At 30.8% G+C, this 15,480-nt stretch overlaps 1 protein-coding gene across 2 annotated transcripts in view; it reads right to left on the minus strand.

The window, feature by feature from the left end:
• LOC137924107 (uncharacterized) overlaps window positions 1-14,905 on the minus strand; it is a 101,286-nt gene extending 86,381 nt beyond the window's left edge. For both annotated transcript variants that reach the window (XM_068767431.1, XM_068767432.1), the window contains exon 1: window positions 14,603-14,905. The gene's annotated coding sequence lies outside the window, so the exon portion shown is untranslated. The remainder of the gene's footprint in view (window positions 1-14,602) is intronic.
• Window positions 14,906-15,480: the final 575 nt, after the last annotated feature.

The following is a 15,480-nucleotide window of genomic DNA, read 5'->3' on the forward strand; positions in this document are numbered from 1 at the left end:
AAGGTCAAATGTAAGTCACATTTCGATTTATACATAATATGAACAAAATTTTAGGTTACTTTTATCTTAAATGAAATAAAAAAACAAAAAATGATCAATATGATTTAGTCCTACGTAATAATGGACAGGCCGAACACTAATACTAAATACTCTAGAAGAGTTTTTTTAAGCTGTCAGAAAAGTAAAAGGCTTTAAGACATGAAAATACTCGTAGAGGAAAAGACGGAGTTATTGGATAGTTAAAGACGGAGTAAAAAAAGGATGTTTTATTTTACAGTCGCGAAAAAATTTTGATTATCAGATTTAGAGGACAACGTTGTACGTGAAACGGCTTATTTAATTAGATGAGTCTTCTTACGTATCAAGGTAACATGATCTACGTTGGGCTAGACTTTGTTTAACAAATTAAAATTTTTGTCACGAACAAACCAGACGAGCCATGCCAAAATAGCCACGCTTAGAATTAGAGATGTCGTTGCATCGACAATAATTTATTAATTCGATTAATTTGTACACATAAGTTTATATATATACTCGTATATATACAGCCTTTGGCGCGAAAGTTTTGAAGAAGAGACTGCGAACCGGGAAGCGTAGGGTAGGATATCCACTCAAAAGATAGACAGATGACCTTTTTAAGGTCGTCGGAGCTCGCAGGACTCCGGCCGTTTCTTACAGATCTTCTTAGAAATTAATGGCGGAGGTCCATATCCAATAGAGAGTATCTTAAATGTTAATCACACAGTATAAAGTGATCAGTCTAAAAAATGTTATATTCATAAACTTTTTTATTGGAATGCGACAAGCCTATAACTTCTAGTAGTACCAAGTCTGCAGGGAGAGATAATAAACAATAATTTTAACATGTAGTAATCCGAATTTTGAAAATACTTTTTCTTGCTGTCATTATGTTATTTATGATTTCTGAAATAATTACAGAGTGGATAGTCCACTCTGTAATTATTTCAGACCATATACAGGGACCGGGAAGTAATGTCGCTTTCTTAAATTAAATTCCCACAACTACATTTTTAACAAGTTTTTATTTCTAATCAAGAATTCATTCACCTTCGTTATCAACAACTTTTTACCATCTAGTATACGATTTTTTAATCAACTTAACAATGAGCTTTACAATCAACCCTTTAAATCTTTTACTTCTGTGACCAATCATTCTGTATGTTTATAATATTCTCAAAACTTGAACAGATCTTCAAACCATCGTTGAAAGAGAGCCGTTGACCGCATCGTAGTGGCACTGCGATGGAATCGAAAGTGAAACCCGACCGCCAACCGCCCAACCTTGTTAACTTTTAAGTCGCGCTTTTGACCCAAATATTTCTTACAAAAAAATAACCACTTGCAATTCGATAACTTGATATTAACGTAAAAATAAATACGATCTAGCTGTTTTTATTAAACTTAAAAACTTGTAATTGAAAGAAATTTAATTAAATATACTTCTTTTAAATCTAATTAACTAGTTGACAAAATTTGGAATAAAATGTCTAGTTATGGCAACATTACTAATTAGTAGTACTAGTCATTAACGTCAATATCTGAGTCGTAGGATATCTATTGCTGTATAGGCCTCTAATAGATTTTCAGTATAAACTCGTTGGTCGTGTATCCAACTACTCAACTCCTCGTCGATGGACGTTCTTAACTACTATCTGTCCCAGCAGACTTTGTACTATCAGAAGTTATTGGCTTGTCAAACATACATTGTAATTATATTTATCGATCTATGCTTTGTACCGAAAATGCAACAGATAATTTTAATAGACGAACTATTAAAATTACTACTAAAACTGTCAGGATGTTCTCAAAATAAATTGTCATCTAAGCTTAGAATATGTTTATAGTAGTAAAAACTTTATACGTATAATAAGCTTGTAAAGTAAACACTATCCCGAAATCAATGGTGTCTAAAAATATCGTAATGATCATATAGTGAGACAAAGTTTAGTATTAAAATAATTATTTTTGCTATCTACGACCTGTAGCATTTCAATAAAAAAAATGATCTAACTTATTATAGAGTGATCATTTTATACAGTATGATTGGTTATAGGTGTAAAAGCTTTCAAGATATAAAAATCACTCTGTATATCATGATCACCATTTCGGGAGATTTCCCAAAAATCTTTAGGGATCTTTATCTATCCGACGATGTCCCAGGACTTTGTTTTTTTTTTCATGTTTTAATATCATCCAAATTAAAAGATACCTCGACGTAGAAATACTCAAACTCAGGTGGATGTACAAAAATCATTTTAAAAATAGAATAATATTCACCGAATTAAATATTAATACTTAAATTGGATGGCAAAAATATGATTACAAATAGTCCAGTGTTACAATGGGTACGCGAAAAATGAAGATATGTTTGAATCTACTATTTATAACGTAATCTTAGTAGAAGAGATTACATAGAACAAACTAATACTAGCATTATTGTGTCGATTAAAAAATTAAAAAATGGTTACGTTAGTATTATCCGAACATTTTTTTTTGCATTCAAAAAATGTAATTAAAATGATAATCAGTATTCAACGTTACTGTTTTTAAGGAAGAACATGATGTATGTTAATTTATACATACAAGACTATTTTTTCTATAGTTAAAACACAAAAAATTACAAATTAACTCGTACTAAGTTCAGAGTTTCCTCAAACAGATGATGTATATTATGTATGCACATATATAACTATTTGATTTGCTATATATAATATATAAATAGGCTGGCAGTGGGCGTCTAGCAGTTGATATGACCATGATATTTATATAATTTCAACTTAAGAAAAACTGTACGATGTACTGTTTCAATAAAATAAATAAATAGATGTCCCCGCTGAATTCACAATGAAAAGATGGTAAAGTAAAAATAATTTAAGTGATATCAGCATTCTAGACGAACACTCAATGGTATATCCACGCACAAAAGCCCTCTAAAAGTATTAGTAGGGAGAATATACTTTAGCGGTCACTCGATATCGCTTGGTTTAGTATTCCGATTCTTGGGTAACTTAGAGCGCCCAATCACGTTAATTATTATTATCGGAGTTAAATAGGTGATTATGTCATGCTAATCACGAATAACTAGACATTACTGGAAAGAGATATGCTTTTAGCTTCAATGTAATATCAAATAAGAAATGACGAAATCCACAAAAATACCAAGTTTACCTTCATATCTCAAAGAAGTGCTCGTTTAGTGTGGTAGTGGGCGAGGCACTTTACTTGTCTAACTGACGACCTTTGGGCTAAAATATTCTCGAGTGACGGCCACGATACTCGACACTTAATAGTCGCGAAAAGTTACCGGAAATCTACCGATTTCCGGTAACTTTTCGCAAAATTTGTAATCGTGCCCAACTTGGGGGATTCCCATGCCTTGCAGTAAGCATCTATCAGCCGACATGATGATAATGAATCGCGAATAAAATCAATTATAATGTAGCATTAATAAATCTAAAAGATGATACGCGTGGATCTTGTTTATGCAAACGCTTACCGCCTCCTACAACAGTTTTTAACTGATTACAATCCATTAACCACGTTACGTTACGCGGCTTCCGTTTATAATCAACGTCCGCAGACAATAACACCGACAAGCTGCATCAAATACTGTAATTATGTTGGGTAACTACTAGCAAAAAAACGGCCAAAAACTTAAACGTGGTAGCGTTCATTTGCATACATTCCATATAAAAAAAAGTTTATACAAAAATAATTTCGGCTGTTTAATGTTTTTAATTATAATTCTATAATTAAATATTTACACCACCACCATTATGTCAAATAATATTTATGAATAAATAAAATAACAAATTCATAAGTCAAGAGAACAATAGTATAATAGTTTTATAATGGTTTATGATTTAAAAAAATATTTAAAAACTTTATATACAACTAGCTGATCTCGCAAACGTTGTTTTGCAAAAAAATTAAAGTTTTGAATTTACAAATAAGAAATAAGGGTTGGTCGCTGTATATTGTATGCTGTACCGTACAAAATGTGTCTAAAAAAATAAAAAATAAATTTAGGGGTGGACCACTCTTAACATATAGGGGGATGAAAAATACGTGTTGTCCCATTCTCCACCCTGGCACGAAAATCGGTCAAGCCGTTTCGGAGGAGTTCAATCATACACACTGTGACACGAGAATTTTGTATTTTATTTAAATCTTACTTCTCTAATTAGACTAAAACCTACTACCCTTTAAGATCATCAGGATAATTGGTCTTGTGCTACCTGCGTCCAGCAACCTTGTTTATGCAGTGGATCCACGTAGTAGGGAACTACCTGCACCACGTCTATGTACCATGGTCGTCATTTGAAAAACTTCAGACTTCAGACAAACAGAAAAACTTCGGGCAAATATTCGAGCAATGTCAGTGACCGTAGTCTTTCTGCGGATCTCTTAATTTTTTATTCAATCCCGCAGCGAAGCTCCGAGCATAACCTTCTCCATTGCTCTCTGGGTAACCTTGAGCGTACATATAAGGCCTAGCGTAAGCTACCACGTCTCAAAACCGTATGTCATCTCTGGCAACATTCTTTAGGGAAGGCATAGACTATGAATGAATGAATCAATCAAATTTTAATTACAATAGTATGTTGTTATCGTTAATAAATTCGCTTTAGAAAAAATATGTACAAACTTACAACTTACCATAGAAATTACAATTTAAATCAAATGGATTTTATACGTAGAAATAAATAAGTTAAATACGCCAAATGAAAGCTGTTTTCCTATCCTACGTTCAGCTATAAAATAAAAATCAAAGAAATAGAATTTACTAGTTTACATGTTTCGCAACATCCGTTAATAGCGGCTTCGTTTAACTTATAGTGTGAGACAGAATTGACTAATTTGCGGTTGATGATTCTTAAAGAGAAAGTGAAAAAAAGAAAAGTTAAAAACAAAAAATGAAATAAACACCATTACAAGTATACGAAGGCTTTTTCGCCGTCATCGTTTTTGTCCATATACTATTACTACAATGCATAAGCGTTCCCCAAAAATATCTATGGGAGATATAATACAATCGCTACACTTGACAGACAGGTTGGCGATCGCTCTGGTATTATGGTACGCAGAACACGGTGATGCCAATCCTCAGGAAACTTATTTGTGAGCAGTGTAAATAAGTGTGTATGTAATAAGATTTGTATCCCGAGGATCGAACCCGCGGACTTCGCTCGCAAGTCTAAGGCCTCTACCGCTGAGTGGTACTGGCTAAAAGTAATAAAACCCAACGAAAGCTTATAATTTCATTATTAATAATTGATATACGAGAACAATTTTGTGTAAAAGACTCGTTAAAATTGCCTATGATTTGCAGGATTTTAAAAAAATTGGTCTAATGGTATTTTTAGAATATAATAAATAACATCTGTTTTATAATTAAGTTTAATCTTAACTCACAAACAGACAATTACTGTGCTCATCTCTTTTCCACCTCTACAACTTATCATATTTATCAATCGTATCAATAATAAAATGTTAGATAATTTAAAAAATTAAGTCGTTATTCGTGTTTAAATAGTATAAATTCCAGCATATTCTCGAAGTAAATTATACACTGCTACGCAAAGGATATTATTCCTTTTAATAATACCAGTAAACAAAGTTTTGATAGCTCCAACGAACACTCCCTTTAAGTGCCTTCCGTTATATTGTGGAATCGTTTACCGCACGAAATGGGGGAGTAGTTCGAAAAAACAATTTTTTTTTAATGAATATTTATACAAAAGATTGCTTGTGTTTAAGAAGAATTTATATATTCTAGTTTATTTTTATAACATAACTAAACTCGTAAAAAAAGAATGCAGTGGTAGCCAAAGGGTAAGTTCTGAGACTTGCGACTTGCCACTGCACACAAAAGAAGTTTCCTAAAGATCAACTCTTTATTGTGATTATTAGAATAGAATAAAACTTTTCTTGAGTGTTATGAGGTAATTTCTGCGATCTTTGACTTGCCTAAATACAATGTTAAATTAGAAGTTGGTATCACTAAATAACTATAGAGTTATAGAGAGCGATAGGTTATATATGTTAAAGCTTTTAAGAAGTAAATATATAACATAAAGATTATTCTGTAAGAAAAAAGGTTTTATGCTTTTACACCTATATCCAATTATTCTATATAAAGTGATCACTTTGAATGTTTCACTTATATTTCACACGACAGGTTATCCAAGACTTAATTTTTAAATATAGTCATCAGAATTTTGAAAACGCCTTTTCTCAATAAATTTTAACGTTAATTAATTATTTTTGAAACCATTTATTTTTGGGAAGTACATATTACATGTCTATTGCACAATCGGAACGAAACATAGAATTGATGAATATAATTACAAGACTCAAGTGTATGTTTTACCGAGGTAAACGCCATGAATAAATTATTATTGCCTTGTAGATGTTAAAAACGTGAGAGTTTATCTAATAAAATTAAACAGTCATTATTTTAGACTAATGAATCACGATGTTATGATATCGATATTAAATATTTTTATGTACAATAATAAATATATACATAAATATATTATACAATATCGTTTTAGCTCATAGACACCCACTTCAAGGCACAGACATTCCCCAAAAGATAATTATGGGTGTGGTATTATTCTACGCAGAAAACGCTGCTGCCAATCTTCTGGAAACTTGTATGTGAGGAGTGACAATCCTACACAATTAATGCACAAAATATAAGTTATATTACATTGTATCGAGATTGTATGATTGATCAGTCTTCTACCACAGAGCTACCACTGCTCTTTAAATCATAAGCAGCATTATAATATTATAACAGAATTGACACTTAGTTTAATACAATTTGATAGCGAAATACATTGTTTAAATTTTGACTTCTATGATAATAAAGTATTTGAAACAATAGAGATTAAAAAAAAAAACTGTAAGGGAGATTATTAATTTAAATTACTAATACGGTGTCCACATTTTTATTAAAAATTAAAAAAAAAAACTATTTGACAATTAAACTTTTTCTTCTTTCTCTGTTGCAGTACGCTTTTAGAACGACGAACATTAATATAATATTTATATTAATTATTAACACTTATTTAGTCATATCCTGTTTCAATGTAGTCTTCAGTAATATTTTTTGTATTTTTTTTTATTTGAGTGTCTTTATTGTGTGACCAATTCTTACACTTGTAAGAATATCCTCGTTTACAATCACTTCAAATTCTCTTCATAGACTTCCGTCTAAAATATTTTACAGCAAAATTTTAATGATTGCTAACACTGTAAATATGCTCTCGATTTATTTGAATTTCGATTAGGGTTTATAAAGTAAGTACTAAATTTGACACCGATCTGGTTGCGGTTTGTCTCTCGAACAACCTCTACCAACCACAACCCAAACCAAGGTCCACTCATGAGAGCCCTTTCGCTTCATCAATCCATAGTAACTGCTCTAGCGAGCGACCTCTACATCAGATGATATGTGTAATTTTATGGACCATGGCTTCGTCTAAGCGTTTTTCGCGCAGTGTCATCTTAAATCCAGTGAATCTGTAAATGGCGCCTAGCTAACAACATAAATCCGTGATTGTGAATTAAAAATTATTCCACACATAGTACTATTATCAATAAATTGAAAATAAAATGAATTTTACATAGTAGAACAAAAATGTCGCATGCGACATTAGTCGATCGTTTTCGTAGTCGACGTTTGCCACGCGATATGACATTGCTACTTTAATATTGTAAAGTGTGGCGCAAAACGACTTTACTATTATTTTTATAGCGCCATTATCTTTGCAGCAGTGCTTACTTTATATCACTTAAAGCAAAAATGAGTTAACGGATATTCAAAAGAATTTAATACGAATTAAAATTACATTTGCTTTGCGAATCTCGAAGATTACTAATGTTTAACTAATATGATTAGACCAAATTTTTATGTAACTACTATGAGACTTTACGCATTATATGGTCAATCGATGGCTTTAAAAATATGCCAAGAGCGTCATCTTGTCTTTTTTTCTTCGATAAAAAGAAGTTAGCCGATCGCTGGCGATAAACGATGATTTTCTTTTTTTCGTAGTGATAAAAAGTTGCTAAAATAATAATATTGATTAATAATTAAGGGAACTAAACTTGGAAAACAAGATAATATATTATAAAACATTTCTTCCACTCGAAACCAAAAACAAATATGGCGTTATTTACGCCCGATTAACGAAAAATTGCCTCTTTTGTCAGTGCTACATTGATTTGATAATAACGACATGTACAAAAATTTAGTTGTCTAATGTTATATTATTGGAATTAGTATTATCTTAAACCGATTACAACATTTTTAGTTGTGACTTAAAAAAACGTTTTAAATAAAATAATAAAAAACTAATAAAAGTATAAAAAACGATCGATTCTGTCTGGTCAATTGTTATTAATGTGTTGCTTATAAAATTCCTCATTTAACCTGTTTTCGTACGTTTATTAATAAAATAATATTGCGACAAAATTTACGATATTGTCAAAGCCCGCGTGTTACCTAAGGATTCACACCCTACTCGGATATTCTTAAATGTCAAGGTGAATACAAAATGGCGCTATTAAAACAAAATGGATGGTAAAATCGAAATGGTAGATAGTCCTTCTGATCTTTGTTTATTATGTAACTAGTATTTATTCGTGGTTATGCCTGCTATATTCTTATATACATTTCCATATTTTTTAAAATTTGTAACGTAACATTGATTTTGTCGTAATGTTGGGACAAAAATAATATTGTAATATAATTCTGAAATCATAAGCAGAGCTTGTCATTTAACATTATTTAATACGATTTTTTTCTATTCAGCTCTAGGATATCTACTGAACATATGTCTCCCTGAAAAACTTCCATTACGGCCAGTAGCCAGCGTGTAGGCCGCCGACTGTCTAATTCGTAGGCAGCCAACCTTTCTGCGAAGTGGACAGTCGACTCCAGAACTTTAAGACCCCAACGGTCTTTCGTTCTGTACGCTACGTGTCCTGCCTGCTGTCACAACTTGACAATCCAGAGGATTATGTAAATTATATTCATTTATCTAGGGATATTCTCCTTTTGGAAATTAAAAGAAAATCATAAAAATAATAGGGTCTAATATAGAACTATAAGAAAAATAAATGACAATCCCATAAAAGGGCTTGCGTATTATAAGAACATGGCCTTTAGTCGTATTTAAACAAACCCCGTAATCTAAGGTTATGTGAAAGTTTTATTGCATGGAAATTTAGCAGAGTGCCGCCGATAGGAGAGCGATAACGGCGTTCTATCAGCCTTTATGACGGCTTTGACGTAAGCCGTAAAGCGCCCGTGGGTATTAAACGCACGCCTTGAAAAATAAATACGCAAAAGCCTTGAAAATTGAGGAATATATATTCTTAATTTCTTTCATTACACAAATTATTCGCAATAATAATCTTTTATTATTGCTAGATTTCCCGATATACTAACAGAAGTCATTGGTCAATCAGTCGCATTCCAATATGAAAATTTAATAAAAGTAACATGTTTCAGAGTGTTCATTTTATTTATTGATTCTATTTTTCTATAAAAACATTTTATATAGTAATAAAATTATTATTAAAAAATGAATGAAATCGATAAAATCGTCCTCAAGTTATAGCGTCACTGACAGGAAGATTATTTTTTAAATTCTTAAGAATTTTGAAATATTTTAAAAACAAAAGTAATTTTTTTAATTCTGTACCATGCATTTAACCATAGTTAAAAAAATTGTAAATCAATAGACGAAATAGTGCTGCATGAGAATTGTGTTAAAAAACAACAGTTATAAACATTAACCATTACAATCAGTTACATTTAAAAAAAGTAATAATCCCGCCATGTTTTATAGTAACAAAATAACAAAGTTTTGTAATGTAATTAATAACGTAATAAATGTATCTACAACTTTAATTTTTTTTACAATAAAAATAAACTGCGCTATCTCAAAAATGCCAATAAGATTAATAAAAAACGAAACAACTTAAAAACTAAATGAACATATATTTACCTTTTTATATTTAATTGTCATATCGGTAAAGGTCAAGGCATTTTAAAATAGCGTCTCGATTTAAGTACATCATCTCAATATCGCACACGTGGGCATCAACAGAGCATCGTCTGGCCACGACCTCTAATATATGGTAATTACTACGACAAACAAACCAAAAGAAAACCTAGAATTCTCACTTATGTGAAGACGGAACAGACGTCGCAGAAATTTGCCATGTTGGGACGTCCACGAGGATAACAAAAGTTTTAATTATGATTATTATATATTTATGTAAATATACATGTTTTAATATATTACTAGTATTGTAATAACAATGGTTTTATTTATTCTAACTTAAATATGTATTTATGTATATGTGTTTTTTTTTTGTTTTCAACATAGGAACATAAATATGGGAAGGCCATTTAAAAGATTTAAAAAAAGAACTATAAAAAATTTTGGATGACGGTATCATAAACATAAAGTTTTTATAATGTACATATTTTTTTAAATGACGTGTTTGCGAAAAAAAATAGTCAATCTCAAAAATTATTATCTTATAATATGCTCAATATAGCTTTCGTACTCCATAAGACAATTTGTTAAGTAATGGAATGCTTTTAAACTTATGAATTTAGTTTAAAGTAATACAAGTATAAATACGTTATAACATTTGCGTGCCCGAACATAATTTTCAAACACATTTCATCTCTAATTTCAAAGTGACATTTTGCCGTCACAAGAGGTCAAATAGCCTTGTTAGAGGACATGACAAATGTTAGGTTAAGTAATATTTGTTTTACGATTGTTAAATTATATAGAAATTAATCAGTTGCATTAATGTTACATTATTTATAACATGTTCTTAAATTATCAATTCGGTAATATGTTTGTCGGCCAACTTTCTGACGGTATACAGTAATAGCAGTGTTGTTCATTAACATTTTTAAAATCGACTTATTTAAAATATCTTTTATCAGTAGTAGACCTTTGTATCATCGATTATTTTTATCAACCCATGAGTTAGCCGGTGGAAGCTCAGAATGCTGATCTGTTGTAATGAACCGACCAGAAACTTGACAGTTGCTCTTTTTAAATTAAACTCAACCATGTTTGATATGTACACCAATAACCAATAATCCTGAAACCAGTGCATTAACATGATAACGTACGACGCCAGGACAAACTTGTACAAGTTGTAAAGATTTATAATTATCTATTATCGTTTTCTGTGGACAGACAAGTCGCGGGAACTCCTTGAATACAGGCAGCGCAAGATCAGTCATTGTGGCTATCTTTGGGGTATACCTTACAAAAGGAGTCTATCGTCTCATTTAATGATGATTTTAATTTTTCTATCAGCAAGTATGTAAATAATGTTGGACTGGTACAAAGTTGATATGCGTACCGAGTGGGCGCCGACTCACGACTACGTCTAGCATGGAGCCAGTTCGCTGAGGTCAACACTTTCACGAATTCATCGAGACGAGTTTTTTTTTATCACATTTGTCAAAGACGTAATATCAGGTTTCACGTGAAGCGTTATTTTTTAGATACGGCTCAGTAAAAAAGGAAAATTATTATGCGAATAATTATATTTTGTTCTACATAAAATCTTAAAGTACTTGAGTTATTAAGATCTTGCATAGTTGCATTATTTTTAATAAATAAATTAATATGAAAAAATTTAACTATACAGATTATAATAATATAGATATTTTTTATAACATCACTGTAATGAAAGTAAAAAATCTTGCCTTGAGTTATCTAAACATGTCTCGTTTATGTCTTATCACATTTTTATTAAGAGAGCCTTTTAATATTGTTTTTCTGTTTTAACCATTTATAAATATAAGCTAGCAAAATTATGGCCAGGGTTATCTAAATAAAAAAACAAACATAATGTAAAAAGCTAACTAAATTAATGTTATAGTTTATTACGTTTTGATGTTTGTACATCTATTTAAAACAAATAAATAAATAACAGATATTCCTATACTACATGGGTTGCTAAAACATATTTTCAATACGTAATAATTTATTTTGAAAGCCTTAATTACGTACTTTTCTTTACCTTTTAATTTACTTTTAACCGCTTTTAAATGACAATCTTAGATACTGAATCGTAAAAACGTAAATTGTTGGATGCACTCTTATATGGATTGAAACATAACCGGTTGGAATCAGTCTTAATTAGCTCTCCGCGAATTTTAATTTACTATATGAAATATATAAATGTTACTAAACTCTATTAATTAGTCATGAAAAAACTATTTAGAATTATTTACAATAATTTAATATGTTTCGAAATTACCTAATTATAACTTTATGATTGATTTGCAATTATTGCCAATACTGATGATGTTGCTAATGGCGCATGACGCCTTATGTCAGGTCGCTGTGGTTATTACACACAAGTCAATTAAGAATGAAGCTAAGACATAAATTACAATCATCGTTTGAGCCCATAAACGCCCTCTGCAAGGTAAAACCTAAAGATATCTGGGGGATATACCATAATCGCAGGTACGAAAAGGAAGCTGCTGTCCATCCTATAAACTTGTCTGTGAACAGTGGCAAACGTATATAATTAACGAATAAACTTGTAATTATACGAGACCTTATGCCGGGGATTGAAACCGCGACTTACGATCGCATATCTGTCTACCGTTTGGCTACCATTACTCACAAATCATAATGCGTCTGACAAATTATGCTATTAGGCTCTTTTTTGACTTATAATTTAAGTTTTAACAGAAATATAGAATATTATTGATAAATATTACAAAATGGTGGTAGAACTAAACTATACTAACAAACATTAAGTCAAAAGTGCCCGCGTAAACTGCGAACTTTTTTGGTGAACTTAATATTATTTATCAACAATATTATTGTTAGTTTTTACTGTGTTATTAAATTCTAATAGCGTACATTGTTATATCGTGTTACCTATGGAACCTAAAGTTGGCCAAACTTTGTCTTAGAAACTAGAGAGTTCCTATCTATTACATGGCACATTAATAGTAACGGGAAAAGAAAAATATCCCATCAAATAGACTCTTCGATATAATATAACGTTATAGTTTGTATAATATTGTAGGCAATCATGAAAGCATTGAAACTGCTTTCAGGGCATGGCAAAATAAAATATTAATAATTAAAGATTTACTAAAAGATATATCTAATAACGAAGTAAACACCATATTGTATGTTCGACTTATGGGCGTGACGTAGTCACTTCGTAAAGAAGTCTCTTTTAATAAACAAAGATAGAGTACAAAACTTTGCGTCGTTTTCGCTTAATTCACTAAGAGATACCAATTTTCTAGGTAAATTCTGTAAATTTAATGCAAAAAAATAGATATAAAATATCTTTAATCCGTCGCACGTAAAAGTTATGTATTAGTATCTACACTCATAAAATAATAACAAAAAGTTTTTTTTGCCAGTCTCAGACATTAGAACGCAGAAATCTAACCAGTAAAATTTAATATGAAGTCAAGTAAAACCAACAAATAAAGACACGTTAATTGTTTATTTAGTTTTTAAGAAAAACTTATAACTAATTTAAATACATAATAATAAGCGAACATAACTACAAGAACACCATTTAAAAATTTTCAAAAACAGAAAAATAATACATACTTAATCTGTCATAAATGCAAAATTCTGCTATCTACATATTAAAAAAAATTAATGAACGCTAACCTGCCAATTATCATAAAAATAAGAGTAGTCTAAATTCTAATAAAAATCTAAATTAACGATAAAAATGAAAGTAGTTTAAACTTGAAAAAGTATTTAATTCCTCTATAAAATGTATATTTTAAGAACAAAGCTAATATTGATGAATATCTATTTATACAACTACTTAATATAATACTGCAAACTAAACACAGAAACTTGTTAACAATTATTGAAACCCGCTTATATGTTTAACGACGACCGGTAATTATGGCTTAAAAATAACAATCATTTCATCTATACTTTATACAATATTAAATCTTTAATACACCCGCTTGGAATTTTAAATAGAGGAACATCGGTTGTGTCCGGGTGTTATATTTACAAAAAGATTCGAAGCTATAATCATGTAGAATATTGTTTGTTAATTCAATTTATAAATTTTATGTAATATGTTGTCTGTGCGTGTATATGTGTATATTAGGGGGATCGGAAAGTAATGTTGCTTTCTTAAGTGACTTTCTTCTTTTTTTCATACGACTACATTTTTAACAAGTTTTTATATCTAATCAACAATATATTTACCTTTATTGTCAACAACCTTTACCCTTCTAATATATTAATTTATATATATCAAAGGTTTAACAAAAAAGCACAATGATAATATTATAAAGAAAAACGTATTCTATATGCGGATTATTATATATTAAAATATTTTTTAATATTATCTTCCCTGTAGACTTTGTACAGACGGAACAAATATTTTATTGTTGACTTTAAACAGGTAATTTGAAATACGTATAAAAGATTTTTGTTGACGAATAATCTAAAATTTAGCTATGGTATATTATAAAATATTAACTCTAATGCAATAAATAATCATATCTTACCTTTCGCAATATCGCGAAGGGAGAGCCCTTTCGCTCTTCCCGATCTCCAGTTTTCACATTTACTCCAACTTCTATTAAATAAAATTACACAAGTAAACAGGACAAATACAACGTTTAAACGTCACAATCACATAAAATCACCCAGTCATATAATAGAGTACAAACACTAATAAACTTTCCTTTTGTTTTTTTTCAAGGTTTGGATGTGCGGTAATTATCTGTTTCGATTTGAATATGCTGTCGAATTAACAAGTGCGTCGTTCGCTTGCGCGCGGCATGTTCGTAGCACTGCGGCCGGTTATCAACTGCAGGTGAGTCGAGACGGTACGAATGAGCGAAGCGAGAGGCTGCCTGTGTTTGGTTTGGGGCCGCGAGCCGGTGTTTACACATGGCCGACTTGAAGGTGCGTCTAAAGGAAATCAAATGAAAATTCTCTACATAGTAAAAAAATTTTTCTTTTAAAATATTATAATAAGAATAACCTCAATATTAACGATGTGGTAACTTCTGTATTTATTATCCATATTAAAAAAATACACTCCTTATTCATTGTATAAAGGCGAACTTAATGCCAAAGGCATTTTCTGCTATTTAACCATTTGGGCGGTGCAGAGATAGTTTAATATAATTTATATCCCAACGCAAAATAAGCGCGGTGCCACTTGGTAGCGAAAACCAGCCCGCTGAGATACGTATATACATTGTACGTGAGTGTGTGTTTATGTGCAATTAAACCTACTATTTGTTGTGCTACTATTTTATTTATTACTACTAACTTAAAAACCTGGATTTCTTGTACAGCAAGCACATGTCCGAGTTGGTTTTGGGCTCTTCGTAGATTAGGGCGCGTTTGGAACACTTGTAGCTTTTAGTTGAAT

The sequence above is a fragment of the Battus philenor genome, unplaced genomic scaffold (genome assembly GCF_028537555.1).
Source record: "Battus philenor isolate CCGP_79_NKW_IND1 unplaced genomic scaffold, ilBatPhil1.0.hap1 SCAF_23, whole genome shotgun sequence".
Classification (NCBI taxonomy): Eukaryota; Metazoa; Arthropoda; class Insecta; order Lepidoptera; family Papilionidae; genus Battus; species Battus philenor.